Source organism: Manis javanica, chromosome 16, assembly GCF_040802235.1.
Source record: "Manis javanica isolate MJ-LG chromosome 16, MJ_LKY, whole genome shotgun sequence".
NCBI lineage: Eukaryota > Metazoa > Chordata > Mammalia > Pholidota > Manidae > Manis > Manis javanica.
The window spans coordinates 30,180,684-30,203,828 of record NC_133171.1 but is presented as its reverse complement, the minus strand read 5'-3'; the positions used below and the strand labels follow the sequence as shown (position 1 = coordinate 30,203,828).

The window sequence follows — 23,145 nt, the reverse complement described above, 5'->3', positions numbered from 1 at the left end:
AAGTTAGCACTGTAAAAAAAAATCATGATGAAATACCACTGCACACCTATTAGATGGCCAGTAATAATAATAGTATGGATTGAACCATATGTTGGTGAGGATTCAAAGAAACTGGACCTCTCATACATTGCTAGTGGGAAAGTAAAATGGCACAGCCACTCTAGAGAACAGTTGGAAGTTTCTTAAAAAGTTAAATGTATAACATCTTTCTACATTGACAGATAGCAGCTGCACTAGTGGGGGTGAGGATTTAATAATATGGGTAATGTTGAACCACTGTGTTGTATACTTGAAACTAGTACAAGATTATATATAAACCAAACTTCAATTAAAAAAAAAGAAAAAAAATTATGATCCTTGCTCTGAACCTAGTAGTACACATATCTTATTATTATTAGAATCTTGTTTAATGAATGAATATTCCAAATCTTAATAGTCAGAAAAAGTAAATAAATATGTAAGCAGATAAATAATTACCTACTTGAAGTTCATAGCAAAATTATATTCATGACTTTCGCTTCATTTTTAAATTGTGATGCAGAAATCATTGATCATATCAAAGATAATTCTGGATTTTCATTTTAAATTAAAGCTAATAGATTTTAATTTTCTGTGACACAGAGAAATAAAAGGTCATATTCTAACTTCAAATTTAAAAAATAACCTTCAGAAACAGCTATTTTTCAATAGAAAGAACAATTATTGAAGTGGATTGAAGAATATACATCTTTAACTCCACATTTTAAACATATTACAGGAGATCAGAAACAGCCTAGAGCATTATTCCTTATAGAAAACAAAGGTGTTGCATGGCACTGAACATTAGTGTAGATATGTGTAGCTTTTATAAATTATAAGTCAGTCAGCAGAACACATACAGAAAAAATACGAAACACAAAATGATACAATTCATGGACGAGAGAAAGCACAAATATTACGCTACAAGTTTGGCTTCGAAAATCTGTCAGCTATTTCCTCACAGTTTGTTAACTGAAGGAGAAAAATAGAGCTTCAGGATATGTGGCCATGTAGCATTTCTTGTGGAGTCTCCTCAATCGTAGAAGTTGAAAAGCCGCTGAAGCTCAAAAAAGGTTGAAGCTTTGTGACCAGAGGGCAACTTGTTCAGATTTCGGATTGCAATCTTCTTCGCCTTGCATGATTATGTTGCACTTGGTTAGTAGTAGCCTCTAAGTTTTGTTTATTCAGAAGAATAAAATGCCACTTTTTCTCAACACTAAATGTTTAAAAATTTGAAATTTTGTACCTACTTTTTTCTTCTTATTATTTTTTTATTTTATATAGCTTACTTGAGATTAGGTACAACTATAGATGTACTTTTGAACATTTCATAGATATATAAGCTCTATTAGAGAGATGATATATATGGTATTTATTTGTATTAGGTAAATTAACATTATAAAATAAGTTTTATCTGTCTTTTGAATTAAATCCTAAAGGAAGGGTTAGGGAAAACAATTTAAGGTTTCAAAATGATTTGTGTATAATGGTAACTGTCATTATAAATGTAATTGAATATTTAAGAATTCAAATGGAACATGCATTTTGTAAGAAATCCCTTCCTAAAAGACTGAAGTATATACATTATAGATAAATGAGATGAGCTAACCAAAGAAACATTTATAAAGAAATTTTCAATCATTTCAGCACATATGCCTCTGATTTTTTTTATAGTTCAACATTTTGGATCATAGACTGTATTAAGGTCTTTCAGAGACAAGTGTAAGTTTCTACAGATTTTACCATATGTTTTCAATTTCTAATGTGGATAGCACAAAATTGAAGTCATATAACACCTTCTGGGTGCCTGTCCTATAAAGATGTTTTAGAAGACTCATCCAGTGCCCCTCCAAAGGCCCAGAGAAGGTACAGCTGCTCACGTTCCTTGTCAAATGTATTCCTACACCTGAATTTGGTTAATATAATGCAAAGGATTTTGGAAGCCCATTGCTTTAGGGGTGTAAAAATTGTTTTAAGTCTTGCTACAGGTTTATCAATTTTGTTGATTTTTTAAAGAACCAGCTTTTGTTTTATTCACTTTAATGTTTTCCGATTTTCAATTTCAATGATTTCGGTTCTTTTATTTCCTTTCTTGCTTTGGGTTTACTTTACCTTGCTTCTAGTTTCCTGAGGTGAGCTATTTATTCAAAACCTTTCCTTATGTCTAATGTAGGCATTTAGTACTATACATTTTACTCTCAGAACTATTTTAGCTGCATCACACATATTTTGAGATATTATATTTTCATTTTTATTCCATTTTTTGTGATTTTTATAAACTTCCTTTGAGATTGACTCTCTAACACAGGGATTAATCCTTTATTAATTATATAATCTCTTTTTTCTCTAATATTATTTTCTCTGATCTACTTTCTCAAATATTGATGTAGCCACTCCTGTTTCCTTTCTGATTAATTTTTGCATAATATATCTGTCTTCAGTCTTTCAATTTACCCATGTCATTCAACTTATTTGTAAGTAGCCTATAGTTATATACTAAACGTATGTAGTTGACAGTTTTTAACTTCTAACTTGCAAAAAGTTCAATTATGATGTGTCTCAGGGTAGATTTCCTTTATTTTGTCCCATTTAAGTTTCAGTGAGCTTCTTGAATCTATAGGGTTGTATTTTTCCTCAAATTTAAAACTTTATTAGCCACTATTTCTCTGACTATTTTTTAAGTCCACTGTTTCCTCTACTTATAGGACTTTGATTATATAAATGTTGGATCTTCAGTTATTGCCTCACAAATTCCTGAGGCTCAATTTTTTTCCCAATCTATGTTCTTTCCGTTCATATTGGACAAATCCTACTGCTCTCTCCTCAAATTGGTTGATTTTATCCTCTGTCATCTCCAGTTTATTATTAAGTCTACTTAATGAGTTTTATCTTTTTTTTATGTTACTGTACTTTTCAGTTTTGAAATTTCTACTTGGTTCCTTTTTTATAATTTCTATTTCTTTACTAAGATTTTCTAAGTGTTCAATTGTTTCTAAATAATTGTAGTTGATTGTTGAAGTATTTTGATAGCTGCTTTAATATCCTTGTCTTATAATTCCACCAGATGACACTACTTGGTATTGATTTATTATCATTTGCTGTTGAAGGTATGATTTTCCTAGTTCTTAGTATGAAGGGTGATTTTGTTGTTGTTGTTGTTGTTGTTTTTTGTATCCTGGATGTTTTATTCTGTCAGCAGACTGTGATTCTTATTTGACTCTGATATTCTAGCAGGTAGTCACACTTTTCAGGTTCATACACAGGCCCTGGCATACTTTTGTGGGCAACAGTTCCCATGACAGTTTAATTTCTAAAGCCTTTAAAATTTCAAAATTTTAAAAGTGTTATTTTGATCAGTTTGGTTTATTTGTAGCCACTGGCTGCCTCTAACTGGTCCCTGCTACTGCCACCTGCAGAGGTAGAGGGCTTTGCTTAGTCCAGGCCACTTTGTGTCTCTGGGTAGGGGAGAGGAGTTTCAGGTCAGAAGGGGGAAAGAGGCTGAGTATTTGTAGTAGTAGAACACAACCTGTAACTATTGATCTGACAACCACCTCTGCGTTTCTAGCTGCAGCTGAGTCTAAGGCCTAAGAGAAGCTTCCTATCCTGGGCTGCTAAGTGTGGCAGGATTCCCCATTCCAGTGGTACCTGGATGCTTTGGTATTTCTTGGTCAGGGTGGGGTGGACACTAGCCCATCCCCTGATGGAGCAACTCCCATGTCTGCTTTTTCTGAGCTCCTGATTGACCTCTGCTGCCAGGATCAGCTCGTGTTCTGGAGGGACTCTCTTTTGACCTAAAGAAGGAAGGAGGCTAACTCATGTTCTTTCTGATGCTTATTTTGGAGTTGGGAAACAATGGGCTTAAGTCACTTTCTTCCATTGAGGGATGAAAGATGCCCTGGGGCTATGTTGTTCCTCCAGTTCTGGGTTCCTAAACCAGAATGCGTTTTACAACCCACGCTGGTTAATTTTATTTGTCAACTTGACTGGATCATGGGGTGCCCAGATATCTGGTTACACATTACTTCTGGGTGTGCCTGTGAGAATGAAATTAACATTTGAACTGGTGCACTCAGTAAAGCAGTTTGCCCTTCCTGCTGTGGTTGGACATCATCCAATCCATTGGTGGCATGAATACAACAAAAGGTGGAGGAAGAAAGAATTCTGTCTGTTTTCCAACCTCTTGATGGAAAATGTATATAAATGTATATAAAGATATATACATACACACACACACATACATATTTATAGATAGGTTTTATGTATATATATTGGATATAAACATATTCTGTTGGTTCTGTTTCTTCAGAAAAACTAGACTAATATGCAGCTTTTCAGAGTTCTTTCATTGCTGCCTTTTTGATATTTCCAGAGTTTACTGTTGTAATTCACGGGGAAGAGAATGGAGAAACAAGTCTACAACATCTTGTGCAGACCAGAAGTCCTAAAATGTATTGCAGGAAACTCATGATCATAAGAAAAATATTTCACACAACTCCTGTAAAATTATATACCATCTCTAGGAAATCTCAATTTCCTCCTTTCTCTCCTTCATTGAAGACACTGTAACTTGCTGGAGGGTAACTTATCAAAGCACCAAAGATGTCCATACAAATGTGTCCTCTCTGGAGTCTCACTGTTGCTTGAATCATTTGTAGTCACCTGATACAGACTTTTTGTTCCATTTACCACAACTATTACTTAAGATCCACTTCCTTTCTTCAAATCTCTAACTGCACCATTGCAGCCTGACAGTAGAATGTAGAGTATAGTTCTTATTTTATTTTGAAAACTCAAGTCATTTGTCCTAAAATTCCTACAGTCTTCTCCTTAATTCCAAAATCTACCCTTGCTGTTCCATCTCTCTCTGAGAATAAGCACGTCTCTCTTTTATTGCCTCTATTCATTCCATTGACACCAGTGAGCCAGAATCTATCTCTTATCTCTTCTGTAATCTGATTTTTTAATATCTCACTCACTCTTATCCCTCAATCAATTAAATTATTGTCCCCTGGAGTTATGTGATGTGGTGGCCCTGTAACACAACCAGAATTTCAAATACTGTAAAACAAATGATTTTAAGGATTAAAAAAACTAATTTTTATACGCACACACACACATACACACACACTGTCATGCATACATACTTCTGAAAATTATATTATCTACATAGTATATGAGTTGCAAGCATTTAAGGGAAATCTACATCCTATTCACAGTTCAATGATGAATTCTCTAGAAATATTTTCTGTATTAAAATCCACTTCACATAATTGTCACATTTGAAAAGATGATCGACTAATTTACATTAAAATATCACTGACAGATAATACTATTTCTTATATGTTTTAACAAGCAACAATGCTGGAATTAAATAAATAACACCTCAAGAAAGGATTCAGATGATTTGAAATTTATTATTCAGAGAAGTTGCAACCATCTTATATAATAAAATTTACAAGAACTAAAGGGAAATAGTATTGAAATGAGAAACTAGAGAGAAGACACAGAGTATTATTTCTCTCTTCAAATCTTTGATCTCATTTCAAGGAAAATAATTAAGGCATCTTCTATATTTGTGAAAGAAAAATGTCAGAGCCCAAAGAAAAAACATAAACACACCTTGGCACAATGTGAATAAAAATAAACTTAAAAAAAAAGAAAAATTTAAAATTTAGTGATGTTAAAATAGTTTCAGCAAGTTTTAAGTTTTTACCAATGGAAAACTCTTATGGTGTGAATCCATAAGGGACTGGGCAGTATCTCTGCAGATATTGAGAGGATTTAAACATCAAAAGTAACTTTAGATCAAATGCCCTCTAATGTACTTTCCAACCTTGAGATTATAAAACCTAAGCTTTGACATTTCTCCAAGAGAGAAAAATAGGACTTATTGTCTGGGCTGAAGGAATCTTTCTAGTACTCATAAACAATAATAGGGGAAGAAATGTTTTATGATCACTTATGAGAACTACTGAAAAAGATAATAAATATAAATAAGTAAACAATGGTTAATTCCAGAACTACCAAAATCATGTTTTTGTCCTCTATGTAATTTACTATTCTTTTATGTGAAGAATTCAATGTGTTTAAATAATTAAACGTGTTTAAAGTAGATCTAACTTAACTACATATCTACTAAAAGACTAGGATTAAATTTGAGATTTATTTCTACCTTTCCAAGTCAAAGATTTCCTTCACTAAAGGTACATTTATTTTCCATACACTACTTAATAGAGTCAATCATAACATTTGCTTTCAATTTAACAAGTAAATATAGATCCAGATCTATTGAAGTTTCCTGATTTTAAATTTTCATATGGAGAAATGTCAAAACCAATCATTTATAGCTTTGTTAGTAAAATGAATTTGTTTTTGTTACTGTTTTCTAGAAATCTGTACTAACAAATAAAAGCATTGCAGAGTTGCTTACGTGCAGTTTTTAATTTTCAAGATTTTGTAGGAAAACGTAGGCTTAATGATAGTCACTTTATAGTGTCTTCACAAAGATTATTTATTTCAGTGGTTTAGAGTAAAAAAGAAAGATTGGTAGAAATGGCACTACAAAATACTTACACATAACTTTCAGTGAATAATTAGGATTTCAGTACACATTAAAGAGTGTTACTTAAACCACCTATACCAGAATTACTTGGGGGTCTTGTTGACAGATCCAATCCTAATCTTTTAGAATCAGATTTCTGAGAACAGAATCAGAGAAGTTGCATTTAACATAAAGCCACATTCAAGCCTCACAATAGGGACAATAAATAAAAGAAAGAAAAATAAAACACTTCATGAAGTGAGGAAATAACTTCGATAAATAATTTTGAACATAACTTTGCCTTGTTTAAAAAAAAGTCCTTATCTCCATAAGATGAAATTCTCATCTGTGCTATTTAGTTAACAAAAAGTACTTTAAAAGTTCTACATTTGTATAAGGAAAAGCAGGCTGAAACACAGGGAAAACTTAATCTTTAAGAATAATATTTTCACAAATTGAAGTAGAGATTAGGATGAAAACTTCTTAAATATCTATCCTAAGAGAGAGAAAAAACTTTGCTCTCAATGCTTTAATTTGAGGAATTACTGAACAAAGAGCATAGTACGGTGGGGACAGGAAGAATCTAGGCAGGATGACATAAGGAGAGTTGACCTAATCTGACCACATTGGTGATTTATTGCTGAGAGGTGCTCTGCGATGATACCTACTATGTGGGCAGGTGGAACCTTTCCCTTTCTGATGTTCTGCAACCTGCTCATGTGTACTCTAGCATCCATAGCAGGTTGTCTCAAGATTTTGTGTGTGTGTCAACAAGATGCAAAGGTTTGTTTATCATTAGTTTTCATGACAGCATGTTCACGCACATAAGAAAATTTTATGAATTTTGTACTTTGTTAAATATTGAAGAGGTCTTAAGAGTAACAAACTGGCTTCCACAATATCTATCTTACTTCCCTTCTCTCAGTTCACAGAACTCAGATATATCTGCAACATATGTTCAAATTTAAAAGAATTGTCAAGGAATTTGATGGGTGGAAAATTCTTCTTCTGGCCATAAGAGTGGGCAAAATAACATGATTTGAGGTTACACAGTTGTGTATTTGGTGCTCTAAATGTGTCAGCTTCTAAGAGTTGCGGCATCTCTACTTCTTATAAACATCATAAACTGCCAGAATAAAAAGAAAATGAGATGGGGAAATGAGGTAAGTGGGGAGAGAGGATGTTGGCAGCAGCCAGTGATAGATCATTTATAAAGGTGATGTTCAGAGGAAGGGACTAATTTTAAAAACAATATTAAAACTTGTTTGCAAGTCTCTTCTATTATCATAAAACACCATATTGTTCATGAACATATCTCCCCAGGCAAGGAAAACAAAAGTAAAAATGAACAAGTGGGACTATATCAAGCTGAAAAGCTTCTGTACAGCAAAGGACACCAGCAGTAGAACAAAAAGGCATCCTACAGTATGGGAGAATATATTCATAAATGACAGATCCGATAAAGGGTTGACATCCAAAATACATAAAGAGCTCATGCACTTCAACAAACAAAAAGCAAATAATCCAATTAAAAAATAGTCAGAGTTGCTGAACAGACAGTTCTCCAAAGAAGAAATTCAGATGGCCAACAGACACATGAAAAGATGCTCCACATCGCTTGTCATCAGAGAAATGCAAATTAAAACTGCAATGAGATATCACGTCACACCAGTAAGTATGGCCAGTATCAAAAAGACTAAGAACAACAAATGTTGGTGAGGCTGTGGAGAAAGGGGAACCCTCCTACACTGTTGGTGGGAATGTAAATTAGGTCAACCATTGAGGAAAATAGTATGGAGGTTCCTCAAAAAGCTCAAAATAGAAATATCATTTGTCCCAGGAATTCCACTCCTAGTTATTTACCCTAAGAATGCAGCAGCCCGGTTTGAAAAAGACATATGCACCTCTATGTTTATCACAGCACTATTTACAAAAGCCAAGAATTGGAAGCAACCTAAGTGTCCATCAGTATATGAATGGATAAAGAAGATGTGGTACATATACACAATGGAATATTATTCAGCCATAAGAAGAAAACAAATCCTACCATTTGCAACAACATGGATGGAGCTAGAGGGTATGATGCTCAGTGAAATAAGTCAGGCAGAGAAAGACAAGTACCAAATGATTTCACTCACATGTGGAGTATAAGAACAAAAGAAAACTGAAGGAGCAAAACAGCAGCAGACTCACAGAACCCCAGAATGGACTAACAGTTACCAAAGGGAAAGGGACTGGGGAGGGTGGGTGGGAAGGGAGGAATAAGGGCTGGGGAAGAAGAAAGGGGGCATTACGATTAGCATGTACAATGAGGGGGGAACACGGGGAGGGCTGTACAACACAGAGATGACAAGTAGTGATTTTACAGCATCTTACTACGTTGATGGACAGAGACTTTAATGGGGTATGGGGGGTGTGTTGGTGATGGGAGGAGTCTAGTATACATAATGTTCCTCATGTAATTGTAGATTAATGATACTGAAACAAAACAAATAAATAAATAAAAAGAACACCATATTGCTGCACAGTAAATACAATTTGATTTTTTCTCTCTGAAAGTAATCACTTGACATGCATTATAGTCTCTGTACCTTAAAAACTGTTTTACCACTTATCTCAAGGTGGTTATTTTACAATCCAATATAAATGTAACAATCCAAATAAGAATGTGTGGGGCCCTTGCAATTTCAGAAATAAGGACTTGTAAGAATATTATTTCACTAATATTAATGTAGCAACTCTTTTAATATTGAAGGTAACAAATCTTCAGTGGTAGGAAAATATTAGGCCTCTCATTTTTGTTTATCAAATCACATTTTGTGAGATTCCCTGCCTGTGCCATTACCTGTAGAGGAAACATTAGTTTTATAATGGAAATGCTATACAGAAAACTTACAATCACCAGACTGTCTGCATACATAAGACCAATGTGGGTTTCCATCCAATAATTCACACTCCTTCAGCTCTGGGGGACCACAGTGAAAATGGGTGTTGTATTTGGACTTCCTGAAATAAACTCCTAAATTACACAGTCTTCCCCAGCCATGATTCACATCATTCCCTCTCCCACACTCCTCATGTCACAACTATTGTTGCTGCCTTTGTCATAAATGCTGTGAAAATAAACAACTCATTCATGAACTCCAGTTTTTAGAAAATATGTGAGTTCTGAAATAGCAGCTAGGAAGTATTAAGATTCTGAAATTTGAAGTAGTGAGCCAGATACAGATTCAAAGGTAGGATGACTTTCCTGGGTGCTTAAATCCAAGTACTCCCACCCACCTGCATGGGCCCGGAGGTCATCAATCTCCTTCTGGCAATGCCTTACAATGTGTGCAGCACCATGATATACTACCGGACCCAAAGTACAAGATACCGAAGCGTGCGCACACATCATTAAAAAGTTCCTTTTTCAGCCATCCCTCCTCCAAACAATTGTGCCCAGAAAGAATATTAGAACGATATGAGAAGCTGAAATTTAGAGAATTTGATGGCCAGGAAATGAGAAAAAAATGCATGCATGTTGTTTGAAGGCTCCCCCAATAAACTGTATTTATGAAAACCAATGTCCAGACTACTGGCATTAGTTTGTCAATGTGACATTTTTAAAGTAAAAATATTGCACTGATCGATGTATTTGGTTGCTGGGTTGCTGGTACCTTCTCAAAATCACGTGCCCAAGGTGAGTGCCCTACTCACTCTACCTCAGTGTTGGTTCTGAGTGACAAAAATTAGTTTTATATCCTTTGAATCGTATTCAGTGGCCAGTTGGACTCAGAGTGCTGCTGATGTTCTTTTGCATCTCTTCCTCTACGTTGGACCACAGGACTCTTTGACCCCAATAAACAAGTTGCCAGCAATTAGTTTATTTATCTAATTTGTTTTTTATTTTTTATTAATTTTATTTTGGTATCATTAATCTACAATTACATGAAGGACATTATGTTTACTAGGTTCCCCCCTTCACCAAGTCCCCCCTACATACCTGCTCACAGTTACTGTCCATCAACATAGTAAGATTCTGTAAAATCACTACTTGTCTTCTCTGTGCTGCACAGCCCTCCCCGTGCCCCCCCAACACTATACATGTTAATCATAATGCCCCCTTTCTTTTTTCCGGCCCATATCACTCTCTTCCCACCTGTCTTCCCCAGTCCCTTTCCCTTTGGTACCTGTTAGTCCATTCTTGGGTTCTGTGAGTCTGCTGCTGTTTTGTTCCTTCAGTTTTCTTTTGTTCTTATACTCCACATGTGAGTGAGATCATTTGGTTCTTGTCTTTCTCTGCCTCGCTTATTTCACTGAGCATAATACCCTCCAGCTCCATCCATGTTGTTGCAAATGGTAGGATCTGTTTTTTTCTTATAGCTGAGTAATATTCCATTGTGTATATGTACCACATCTTCTTTATCCATTCATCTACTGATGGAAATTTAGGTTGCTTCCATATCTTGGCTATTGTAAATAGTGCAGCGATAAACAGAGGGGTGCATCTGTCTTTTTCAAACTGGAGTGCTGCATTCTTAGGGTAAATTCCTAGAAGTGGAATTCCTGGATCAAATAGTATTTCTATTTTGAGCATTCTGAGGAACCTCCATACTGCTTTCCACAATGGTTGAACTAATTTACATTCCCACCAGCAGTGTAGGAGGGTTCCCCTTTCTCCACAACCTTGCCAACATTTGTTGTTGTTTGTCTTTTGGATGGTTGCCATCCTTACTGGTGTGAGGTGATATCTCATTGTGGTTCTAATTTCCATTTCTCTGATGACAAGCGATGTGGAGCATCTTTCCATGTGTCTGTTGGCCATCTGAACTTCTTTGGAGAACTGTCTGTTCAGCTCCTCTGCCCATTTTTTAATTGGATTATTTGCTTTTAGTTTGAGATGCGTGAGCTCCTTATATATTTTGGATGTCAAGCCTTTATCGGATCTGTCATATATGAATATATTCTCCCATACTGTAGGGTACCTTTTTGTTCTATTGATGGTTTCCTTTGCTGTACAGAAGCTTTTCAGCTTGATACAGTCCCACTTGTTCATTTTTGCTTTTGTTTTGCTTGCCTGGGGAGATATGTTCATGAAGAAGTTGCTAATGTTTATGTCCAAGAGGTTTTTGCCTATGTTTTTTCTAAGAGTTTTATGGTTTCATGACTTATATTCAGGTCTTTGATCCATTTTGAATTTACTTTTGTGTACGGGGTTAGACAGTGATCCAGTTTCATTCTTACATGTAGCTGTCCAGTTTTGCCAGCACCATCTGTTGAAGAGACTGTCATTTCGCCATTGTATGTCCATGGCTCCTTTATCGAATATTAATTGATCATATATGTTTGGGTTAATGTCTGGAGTCTCTAATCTGTTCCACTGGTCTGTGGCTCTGTTCTTGTGCCAGTACCAAATTGTCTTGATTACTGTAGCTTTGTAGTAGAGCCTGAAGTTGGGGAGTGTGATCCCCCCCACTTTACTCTTCTTTCTCAGGATTGCTTTGGCTATTCGTGGTCTTTGATGGTTCCATATGAATTTTAGAACTATTTGTTCCAGTTCATTGAAGAATGCTGTTGGTAGTTTGATAGGGATTGCATCGAATCTGTATATTGCTTTGGGCAGGAGCAATTAGTTTATTGACCCAGTTAAAGTAATAGACACGTCTTGCATTTTGTTATTTTTACTAACATTGTTTCTATGGGAAATGTGGTTTAAGCTCCTAGTAATTCGTTTTTAAAAATTCTGTTTTAGAGGATGAGAGGAAGAGACTGAGGTTTACATACACACACACCCCACTCCCCACATAAACACACACATTCTTCCAGGGTTCTTCTGAGGAACAAAGGGTAGTTTCATTTCATTTCACTTCAGAGACAATACCATGCTTCCTGAGGAATGCATGTCCTACTGTTGGTGTTTCTTTAAATATATGCAAGTCTCTTGCAACCCCTAAGTTGTAAGTCATCAGATTTTGGGAAAAGAAGCAAATACCTAATTCCACACAGAAAATAGATTTCCAAGAGTACACATGGTTCTACTCAGAAGAAAATACTAACAATTTTTTTGGGACCCCCAAGAGGGTCCTGTGTCAATCATGGGTAGCTGGCAGTGCCCCACTCAGATGGTAAACCTCACAGCTCCCATTTCAGCTAAAATGGCCAAGGCTAGTGCTCATTTTTGAAATGAGTGCCTAGGGGTGGGGGAACTTTCATTTCAACCTGTCTTGTGTGTCCACATCCCCCATAATACGGCATTCTTCTTCCTTTCAGAATGTCCGAGAGATGGCTATGGGAGAAAGGTGGACAAATTCAACTGGACATTTGACAAGTATTTCACATGGATGTGTAGGATCTGGGACCATATCTTGCTGTCTCCAATGCCCATCTCTATTAGATTAGGGGAAATAGTAATGATTCTCATCAGTTGTCTGCTTGAAGATGGCAGATATGGAAGTCAGATCCACTTAAGGATCTTAACAATTGTTTGGGAGAGACATACAAGGGTGTTTTCTTTCATGGGTAAGATTCCAGGGATGATGGTAAAAGACAAAGATCATAAATGCCCCCCCACTCTTCTGTCACTACAGGAAGAGTTCTCTCTCCCAGGAACTAGAATTGGTGTTCTTTTATTGCCCCCAAATCCATAGGTGCCATTCTCATAGCAGGTTTCACCTGTTTTCAATCAGACTTACTGGAAATAAGCTCTTTCATTTGAAAGCATGAGTACAAAAGTAAAAAATTGAATTTTTATAAAATGTAGAGACATCTGTTTCATCCCTTATTTTTTAAGTCACTTGGAAGAGGGAGTCTTGGCATTCATTGTAGGTAATCAAGTGTTCATTTTCCTCATGCTCTATTTTCATACCAAGGCATCAAGAGAATCCAGGTAACTTAACCAGTATTATTTGCCCTCTTTTAGCTGAGCTTCCACCTGGACAATGTACCAACTAGTCCAGCCTTAGGTCTGGCAGCTGGAGGAGAGAAAGAAGCACCATACCCAAGAACGTTGAGGACAAAATTTCAAATTTTCAAACGAGGTATATATAAAACCCTATGCCTTTCATTCTGATTATTATCTAGAAAGTGACTAAGAGGAGGGTCTACAGTCAGCAGATCACATTGGAAAAGCAGTGCCACAGTGTGAAAAACTGTCAGCTTTGGTGTAGCCCCCCCAAATATTTCTGAGTGGTCAAAGTTCTGGTATAGTCAGTTTTCCAGGTAAAAGCAGGGACTAAAATCTACACCATATTGTCATGAGATAAATGGACTAGCTTTTGTCAAGAGTTAGAAATGTGGCATGCAATGCTGGCCTCTCTCAGAAACATAGATTTGCTGTGTGTCCACTCTGAGAGATGGTTCTGCTGCCATGTCTGGTCCAATTAGGCATATAAACGCTGTGGTTCACAATCTGTGTATTGGAGCTTCTTGATCAGAAGCTTGACTCTATTTGTTCTTTTCAGATAAATTCCTGTGGACATCTATGTGAATGATCCAGAGAGTCTTATTACCAGCCATGATATGTTTCTACCACGTGCATCCCCCAGGAGTGGTGTCATTAATTTACAAGTCCAGTTTTCCAAGGAGGAGACCAAATAAGAAACTAATCTCTTGAGCAATAGCTCAAGTCAGTGAAAATATAACAAGGTTAATTAAGGGGATTATGGCCAGATGAAGGAGAACAGCTTTGGCTTCAGCCCACTGAACAGAGACCATGACATTTCCAGCCTGCGCAGCTGATGCTGAGACTGAATAGCTGCGGCAGCCTACTATGCCAGCAGCTTTCACCTCGGCCAAACCATCAGCGAACCAGGCCGGGTATTTAGGGGAAGCTCTAAACCAAGCTCTCAATCAAGAAGTTGTGAAGCAAGGGCACAGCTGAGCCAGAAGCTTGGCTTCAGTCAATGCAATGGGGTATGAAGTTTTCACTTCTGAGATAGTTGACACTTGTTCACAGAAAATTGACAAGACCACTGTGGCCAAGTCAACTCTGTTTTTGAGTATAATTTTTCTAGCTAGGTTTGACTAGCTAGGTTTCTGGACCCTTTGTCCTCTGTTAATCATTGAATCTGAGTTGATCTATTCTCAAAATAGGAATATCTAGTTCAGAAGTCATAAGACCTCCAAGGGTTATGTGTTCAGTTTACACAAGAGTTTAATAATAAGCTAAGAGCTCCTTTTGAAAATAAATGTGTCTGGTAGCTATGCCAGGGAGATAAATGAGTCCAAATCCTCAAGGAGGAGGCTGCTTCCCATTGCCAGAGGTTCCAATTGTCAAAATCATCAGCCACACAGATTCATCGTTCAAAGGATTATTATAGTGGTTAGACTCTAAAGTTCCTAGTACTTCTCTACATGTGGCTTTTTCTCATTAGGAAATCCCTGCTGCTACTTAAAGGAAGAGAGAGTAGAAGCATTTAATGCACTGATTCTGACTATATGTTCAGATGTAGAAGGAAAAACAGCAATGTATAGAATTGGTTGTAGAGACTCTAGATTATGTGTTCCATGAATAAGAGCACATACTCTCGTTCATTGGGCAGACAGAGTAAGGAGCCTCAATAAAATACAGAATTGAGATGAGTTAGGGGTGGACTTATAGTTGCGGTTAGATTCAAGGCACTTCTGCTTCTCCCAAATTCAACAGCTGTGTTCTGCTATGGTCTGAACGTTCATGGGCCCCCTCACATTCCTATGTTAAAAACCTAATGCCAAGGTGATGATATGTATTAGAAGGCGAGGCCTGCAGAGGATGATTAGGTCCTGAGAGCTGACCTATCGTGAATGAGATTAGTGACCTTGGAAGAGACCTGAGAGAGTGCGTTGCTCCTTCCACTATGTAAAGACACAAGAGGACAGCAGTCTGCACTCTGGAAGAGGGCCCTCCCCAAAACATGACCAGGTGGCACTGGGATCCTGGACTTTCAGCCCCCAGAACTGTGAGGAATACATTTTTGATGTTTACAAGCCATCCAGGCTGTGGTAATTTGTTACAGCAACCAGAATAGATTAAGACAGGCTCCTTCGAGGAGGCTTTTAATTAAGCCTAGAGATTCTCTTTCCTCAGCCTTGAGAGTTCTGTATTACAGAAGTTTTGAACTTAATTTTTAGCTTCACTCCAAGCCAATTAACAATCTGTTCAATGACTTGTTGGGAGACCAGCCTGGGCTTTGTTGCAGGCCCTTTCCTTCTAGCTGGACATTGTTTCCAGCACTGTGAAGCTATGGGGGAATCCACTCCATCTCTCTGGCCGGGTCCCTGGCCATTTACAAGGTCAAAATGCCTCATACTGAAGTTACCTTTTCTCTGGGTCAAGGGGGAGACTACCTTTTGCTGGAATTCTTTCACTCTTATAGCTTTCAACTGCCATGTAACATTCAACTGCCCTGAGGTCAGCAAGCTGTGAGGAAGCCTATCTATGTCATGACGATTACATGGATAGACCCTGGGAGCAGAAAGAGAGAGAGAGAGAGGAGAGAGAGAGGCCCATGCATCTAGTCCTGGACAGTTGCATCCCTCCGTAATTTCAGCTCCAGTCACATTTGACTGCAATCACTTGAGAGACTCTAGGCTAGAATCAACCACCTGATATCTTCCTAAATTCTTGTCCCACAGAAACTATAAGAGAAGATTGAATGGTTCTTGTTTTAAGTCTAAATGTAAGCCTAAATTTTGGAGGACCAACAGAAACACAACTGTGCTGAGATCTGGAAAATACCCAGAGGGAATAAAATTGCTGGCAATCCTTAGCTTATTTCAAAGGGCTTTGCTCTCCCTGGAATTACAGTGCATCTGGTCTTTGTTGTTTCCATGGGTCTCTGATGTCTTTAAAAACACATTTCCTTTGCAATTTATTCTTTCCTTTTCTAGTTACCACAGTGAGATTATTGACTTGCCAAGACAGAATGCATCCTGCCTCCGTCACATTTAAAGGTAGATACCCGCTTAGCTCTCTATACCAATTTCCAGCTTAATTTTTCCATTGCATCTGTCCCTAGAGCAAAACATACTCACACACAATTTTTTGTTCAGTTTCTTATGATACCTACAATACTGATTGGTATAGAATCCATGATTTTTCTGACTTGAAAATAAAGTTCTAGACATTCTATTTTTTGTCTTGAATGATGGATATTTTATATTTTTCCTAATTTTCACCATTTCATAGTATTATGGAACTAGGCAGCAAAGACATCATACCTAAAGCAAACAGATGCCTCCAGAAAACTCTGCCACACTTCTCACTGGTTCAGATTAGACTATACCCACACAAGCTGACCACCACCATAGGACATCCTGGACTTAGTAACTGGTAGAGAGCCAGTGAGCCAGTGTGCTAGTTAAAGTTCACTCCTGAATTTGGGAGCAGGACAATCATGAACAATTTTGGGGTACTGTTATGGTGTGGGGGGAAAGGTGCCAGTTAGTATTCTTAATACCAAACAATATAAAATAATTTCTGCTAAAACATTATCAGACAGCTATCAGAGGGTCCATGGAATATACTATCTAGATAACTTGTCATAGAAATGGAATGGGGAACACAAAAAGGGAAAGAAACACCATAAATGCAAGAATTGGCTTAGAATGACTCTACCTACTAGAAATCTGTGTTCATGTCACAGGATCTAGACATTAAGAGGCACTCACCCCACACTGCTTCCCTGTAGCGTCCTATGTTCCTGTTAATTCCAAAATGCTGATTCTGAGAAGCGGCATATTGTCATCCTCATTTCATGTTTTATACTTATTTCAAAGTGATTTTGTTTCAGATAGATGCATCACTCGTTTCCATTCTGTGATGGCAGCACCCTAAGATGGTCAAAATCTTTGCTGCTTCTGAATTCCCCTATAAAATCTGTCTTCTAGGGCCATATCGAAGTTTTTGTGGATTCATCTGAAATATTCAGATGGTGCATAGTAAAAGAAAAAGAAAACGCCCATGATACGTCTTCTTTTCTGTGCAATCTTAGTCACACCTTTACTTTCTAAAATGGATGAGGTACAAATTCAATGTTTTTCAAGTACATCCACTGCATTAGATTGAAAATTCAATTGACCTCTAGACCTTAAGGACCATGGCTGAATTATATCAATCATTACTGTAATCAGTTACCACAAACTTAATGATTTAAAACAACTGAAGTTTATAATTTTCCAGTTCTCTGTGTCGGAAGTGTGGCGTGGGTCTCGCTGAGCTAAAATCAAGGTGGGGGCAGGCTTGCGTTCCCCTCCGGAAGCTCTCAGGGAGAATCCTTCAAAGGCAGCGAAGCTTTTGACTTTTCTGTAGCGTCACAGTTCTGACTGTACACGTAGAGTTTCTCCCTTTTTACTAGACGGGCCCGTTCTGACATTCCAGGATAATCTCCCTACATCAAGGTCCCGAACCTTAACTCTGCCTTCAAAGTCCCTGTCGTGTACGGTAACCTACTCACAGCATCTGTGGACATTCTGGGGAGGACATTCTTCTTTCTTTTGAGCGGAGGTTCTGGTTTATTCCTGGCGCAGGTGAATCAGCACAGCCGCGGGGCGTCGGTGGGTCCGGGCTGAGCTCACCGCGCACGCGGGCGAGGCCTCGGCCTGCGGGGAGGCGGGCGCCGCTGCTGCCCGGCTCCTGACGCCCGGCGCGGGGCGCGCGACCTCGTTCCGTTCGCGCGTGGCCACGTGACGGAAGGGGCGGGGCGGGACCCCCTGCAGGTCGCGGTCCCACTGTGCTCGCCCGCCCGCAGCGCCTCCGGGACGCGCGGGCCCTCCCGCGGGCGCTGTGTCGGCGCTGTCGGCGCCCAGGACGGAGGTCCTCGTGCTCCGGGCCGGCGCTGCCCCGGCGGCAGGTAGGCCGAGTGCTCGCGGGGCCGGGCAGGGCTCCCGGGACGGGCCTCCCGTGGCGGGCTGAGGCCTGAGCGCCCCACAGGCCCGGTTCCCGGCGGCAGCCCCTAGGCGGGCAGCAGTCCCGGGTGGCTCTGGGGGCGGCGGCGCGGGCGCCGGGGGGGCCTCCCGAAGGTCAGGGCCGTGTGTCCGCCGGGCCGCGCAGGGCAGCGTGTGGGTGCGCCGGGCAGGTGCTGCGCGCGGTGGGCAGCGCGGGGCAGCTTAAGGGCCCACCGTCCCGTGCGGCGCCCCCTCACCCGTGGGGCACGGGCATGGCCGTGCGCTGTTCGGACGCCCAGGGCGACCCCGGGCACGGCGCTGGCAGTGCGCGGAGACCGAGCGCCGCGCCCTCGGGCGGGACACCGGGAGGCTGCACCGGCCTCGCTCGCGGTGGCGGCTGGGCGGCTCCTTCCCGAGGGGACGGACCGGGGGAGAGGCGGCCGGGCCCCGCGCACCGTGCGGAGGCCTCGGCGACAGCCCCCGGCGCTCTCGGCAGGCCCGCAGCGCTCTGCCCAGGCCGGCTCAGGCCCAGCACCAGGCGCCCCTCCAGGCCGGGCGCCACCTCCGTCGGCCGGGGAGCCGCGAGCCGCTCCACGTGGGACCCTGGCGCCAGGAGGGCTGCGCCCGCCGCGGGGCTGCGTGTCCCATTTACACCGACCGCCGCCCCCCGCCCCCGGGTTGTACCGCGGGGCGCCGCCGCGGGTGGTTGCGCATGCGTGCAGGGACCCGAAGGCCAGTTCGGTTAAATGGGCCCCCGCAGGGGCCGCCTCACGCCCACCGGCCGGCGCCACTGCGGAACGTTGAGGCGGGAGAAACTGTGGAGCCCGCGTGTGCCACCGGCGTGGCATCCACCTGCCCAAGTGCCTCCCCGGCCTCCAGGTGCTTGACGTGGCGTTGGAGCCGCAGGTGACCAGCAGCAGCCTGAACCAATTGAGGGCAAAGAGGGCGGCGTCACGGAGGCGGCTCGGGGACATGTAACAGAAAGGTCGGGGGTGCCTGGGGAGGCCCACGGAGGCCCCTGTGGGGCCAGAGCGGCTGCAGGGGGATCTGAGAACCCTCACGGGCCCGCAGAGGCCAGCAGCTGCGCGCTTCCTGCCCAGGGAACGAGCGCGGTCAGGTGTGGCCTTGGGTGGTTTGTTACCCCTTTTTGCACCAGGGCAGCTAGGAGTGGAGAGTGGGCGCTCCTTCTTTTTATCTTAGAAGGCATTTTAGCATAGGCTTTCCCTTCTCCTTTACTCCCCTCTCCACCACCCTCCGACTCTCCTTTTCTCTTCATCTTTTGATGTGAGGCTGTCTCTGGGTTACTTAGTTGTGCTTTTGGGGATCACTGCTGGGTCCTGCAGGACCTGGATCGGGTGGACCTGACAGAGAACTGCAGAAAGGAAGCCAAGTCTACGCCAAAAGCCCGTCTTCCGTGCAGCAGCTGGACCAAGCCCAGGGACAGTGAACCAGTCAGTGAGCAATGAACTGAAAGTTGGGGCACGGACCGCCTTCTATCTACTGATGGGTAGCTTCATGTCAGGGAGATCCTGCATTCTGAGGCTTTCAGGAAAAATGTAGTATTGCCTGAATGCTTCTATTCCTTTTTGATCTTTGAAAATAATTCAGGAAGCATTGCCCCGGTTCACCTGATGTTGACGGACTGGATGGTGCAGCAATGACAACGTGTTTAAGTTTTGAGAAGAATAGTTCAGTCTCCCAGTATGGAGCCTCGCAAGTTGAAGATGTGGGAAATATAATTTTAGCAATGATTTCAGAGTCTTATAATAACAGGTTTAGAGATCCAGAGAGAGTAAATCACAAATACGACAGTGGCATTGGCAGCAGGATGGAACTTACTGATGATAAACACTGTAGTCAGGGCTGGAGGTTTACGATGGCGGTGTTCAGAGGAAAACATTGCAGGATTCTTCAAAAGACTCAGTGTGGCAGAGGGAGGTGCAGCGCTTTGTTTGAATGGCCAGGGTGGAAGGAATAGGGAAGCTCTGGTTAGGTTAACTGAGGAGCACAGTGACCTAGGACTGCAGAGGCACAGACATCACACAGAGACCCCATATGCTGAGGTTTACAAAACAGTAAGTGAAGATTTTCTTAATAGTGCTGGAGGCATATCCAGTGAGGTAGGCCAATTTCTCTTCAAGGAAAATAAAATTGTGTGTTTGCAGAGGCTCCCATTCATGGCCACAGCTGATGAAATGCTGGCTGCCTTTAGACAGGGTTGTCCCATTACTGGGGGGAAGTAAGACATCCTACTTGTTACCTACCCAGGGGGGTAGGGCAACAAGGGATGCCTTCGTCTCCTTGCCTTGGGAGGAATATGACCAGAGTGCACTGAGGAAGCATAAGAACTTGTTAGGTAAGATGTACCTTTTACCTCATCAGAAGCACAGCAGTTAGAGTTCATCAGGTTCTGAATCAGTTCTCCTTGGCCCCTCTCACCCCATTTCCAGCCCTTTCCATTATTCCAGTACCACCTCAGCAGTTTGTGCCCCTGCAAATGTTAGACACTGTATATGCTTTCAAGATCTTCCCTATGTGATCACAGTTGAGGACATGCTGGGCATTCTGGGAGTTTCCCACAGATACTCCAACTCACAAGGCTCATATGGTATCGAATCACCAGGGCTGCCCATCAGGAAATGCCTTCATCCAGATGAAGTCTGCAGACTTCTTTTCACAAGCTGCACAGAAGTCTCATTAAAAACAAAACCCCACCAACAGCAGATGTTTTGAAGTCTATCTAGCTGAGAAGATGTTTGTGTTAATCGGGGGCACTTTTTTTAACATTTACCAATTTATTATATAATAAACGATATGATAAAAGGTACAGATGAACAGCCAGATGAAGAGGTACATAGGACAAGGCCCAGAAGCATCCAGAGCACAGGAGCCCTTGTCCCTTTGCTTGGTGTGCCACCCTCCCAGCACACTGATGCGAAGCTCTCTGAATTTCATACTGTTGGGATTTCTATGGAGGCTTCATCATATAGGCATGATTGCTAATTAACTGCATTTTCAGCTCCTCTCTTCTCTTTGGGGAATGTGGAATGGGCTGAAAATCCCAAACTTCTAACCATGAGTTGGTCTTTTTGGTGACCAGTCCCCATCTAAGAGCCCACCAAGAGTCACCTTATTAAAACAAAAGACACTTCAGGGTATTCTAATTGATTTAGAAGTTCTGCATTAGATGCTCCTATCATTCAGAAAATTACACAGGTTTTAGGAGCTCTCTGTTGGCAAATAGGATCAAAGACTAGATATCAGAAAAAAAGATTCTCCTCGCATCCTTATTTGCAAGTGGTCTTTGGAGCTCTGACTCAAGAAATGAGGGTAGAGATCAATACATATATATATCATATTATTTCGAACAATGGGAAGCTGAGTCTGTTTTTGTCCCCTTGCACCTCACCTTCATTCCTTCTCCTACCATGTGATTTAACTGTTTTAAATCCTAGGCTGTTGAGGTTTTCTTAGATGAAGACAGAGCTCTCATACCAAGAGGTCATGCCAAGATGCCTGTATTAGTTTTCAGTTGCAGCATAACAAGTTACCACCTACTCAGTGGTTTAAAGAACATCCACTTAGTAGTTCACAGTTCTATAGGTCAGAATCCAGGCAGGATTGATTGTGTTCATGAGGTAAAAATCAAAGTGTTGGCCAGGCTAGGTTCTTATCTGGAGATTCCTGAGAAGAATCTATTTCCAGGCTTATTCAAGAATTTGCCAGAATTCAGTTCTGTGTGGTTGTAGGCGTGAGGCTGGCTGGCCCTCAGCTAAGGATCACTCTCAGTTCTCAGAGAACACTCTCGTCTTTTCCCATGGCCTACTCCATCTTCAAACCAAAAATGGCAGGTGGACATCCATTTATGTACATCTGTGGTCCCCAACATCTCAGTTGTATATCCAAAGTCAGAAGAGGCAGACCTTGAGCTCAGCCTTTTGCCCCAAACTGCCAAAGCCACTGAGTCCACAAAGCTGCCCACCAGGTTTAGGCATCCCCCAGGAGCCCGTGTGCTCTGCTTTCCTGAACAAGGGCACAGTTTACCAGTGTGAGCCACTTTTGACCCATCCTGCTGAGGATGACCACTTTTTTTTTAAACCATCAGGTCCAACCAGTATTTACATAAACAATTCCATACTTGGTTCTAAAATTTCTGTCTAACAAGGGGCAGTTTACTTCTCATAACAAGAAAAATGTAGGCTTATGCCTTACTCTTAAAAAACAGAATGATACATATAATTTATAAATTAAAAAAAAAAAAAACACTTGTTTCGTATGTCCCCTTTCCCTTCTTGCTGGGGAACAGAATAAAGCCAATTTTACTGCTGCTCAGGGCTCTCCACATGTCCTGGCAGCCCTATCCAGTGTGAACCCATACCTTGCCTAAAGTTACTGTTTTCACACTGACTAAAGAGCTAGAGGGTGGGCCTAGTAAGCCCTGGAGTAAGACCAAGTTACAGCGGACTGCTCCCTGCCCCCTTTGGGGAAGATAATTTATGACTCTGCTCAGAAAGTTCTTGACTGCAAAGTTTGCTTCTCCAGAGTTGCAGGTACAGAAAGCTTGGGGACTCCTCTGGCACTTGGGATTTTGCTTCCTATATTCCATCCCTACTCTTGTGCTCCACCAGGAAACGGCCTTGAGGCTACAGAGCTTTTTAATCTTCCATAGCATAGAAACTAGCTGCTTGACCTCAAAAAGAACAGGTCAGCTAAGATGTGGAAGGTGCTAGTTCTATTCATCA

General features: G+C 41.0%; 1 protein-coding gene and 1 pseudogene across 1 annotated transcript in view; one reads left to right on the top strand and one right to left on the bottom strand.

Annotated features, from left to right (window-relative positions):
* EYS (eyes shut homolog) overlaps nucleotides 1-18,363 on the bottom strand; it is a 1,533,253-nt gene extending 1,514,890 nt beyond the window's left edge. The window contains 1 exon segment of the mRNA XM_073224289.1: nucleotides 17,189-18,363. The gene's annotated coding sequence lies outside the window, so the exon portion shown is untranslated.
* A 786-nt stretch (nucleotides 18,364-19,149) lies between these two features.
* On the top strand, nucleotides 19,150-21,209 carry LOC108383609 (epithelial splicing regulatory protein 1 pseudogene; annotated as a pseudogene).
* The last annotated feature ends 1,936 nt before the right edge of the window (nucleotides 21,210-23,145 follow it).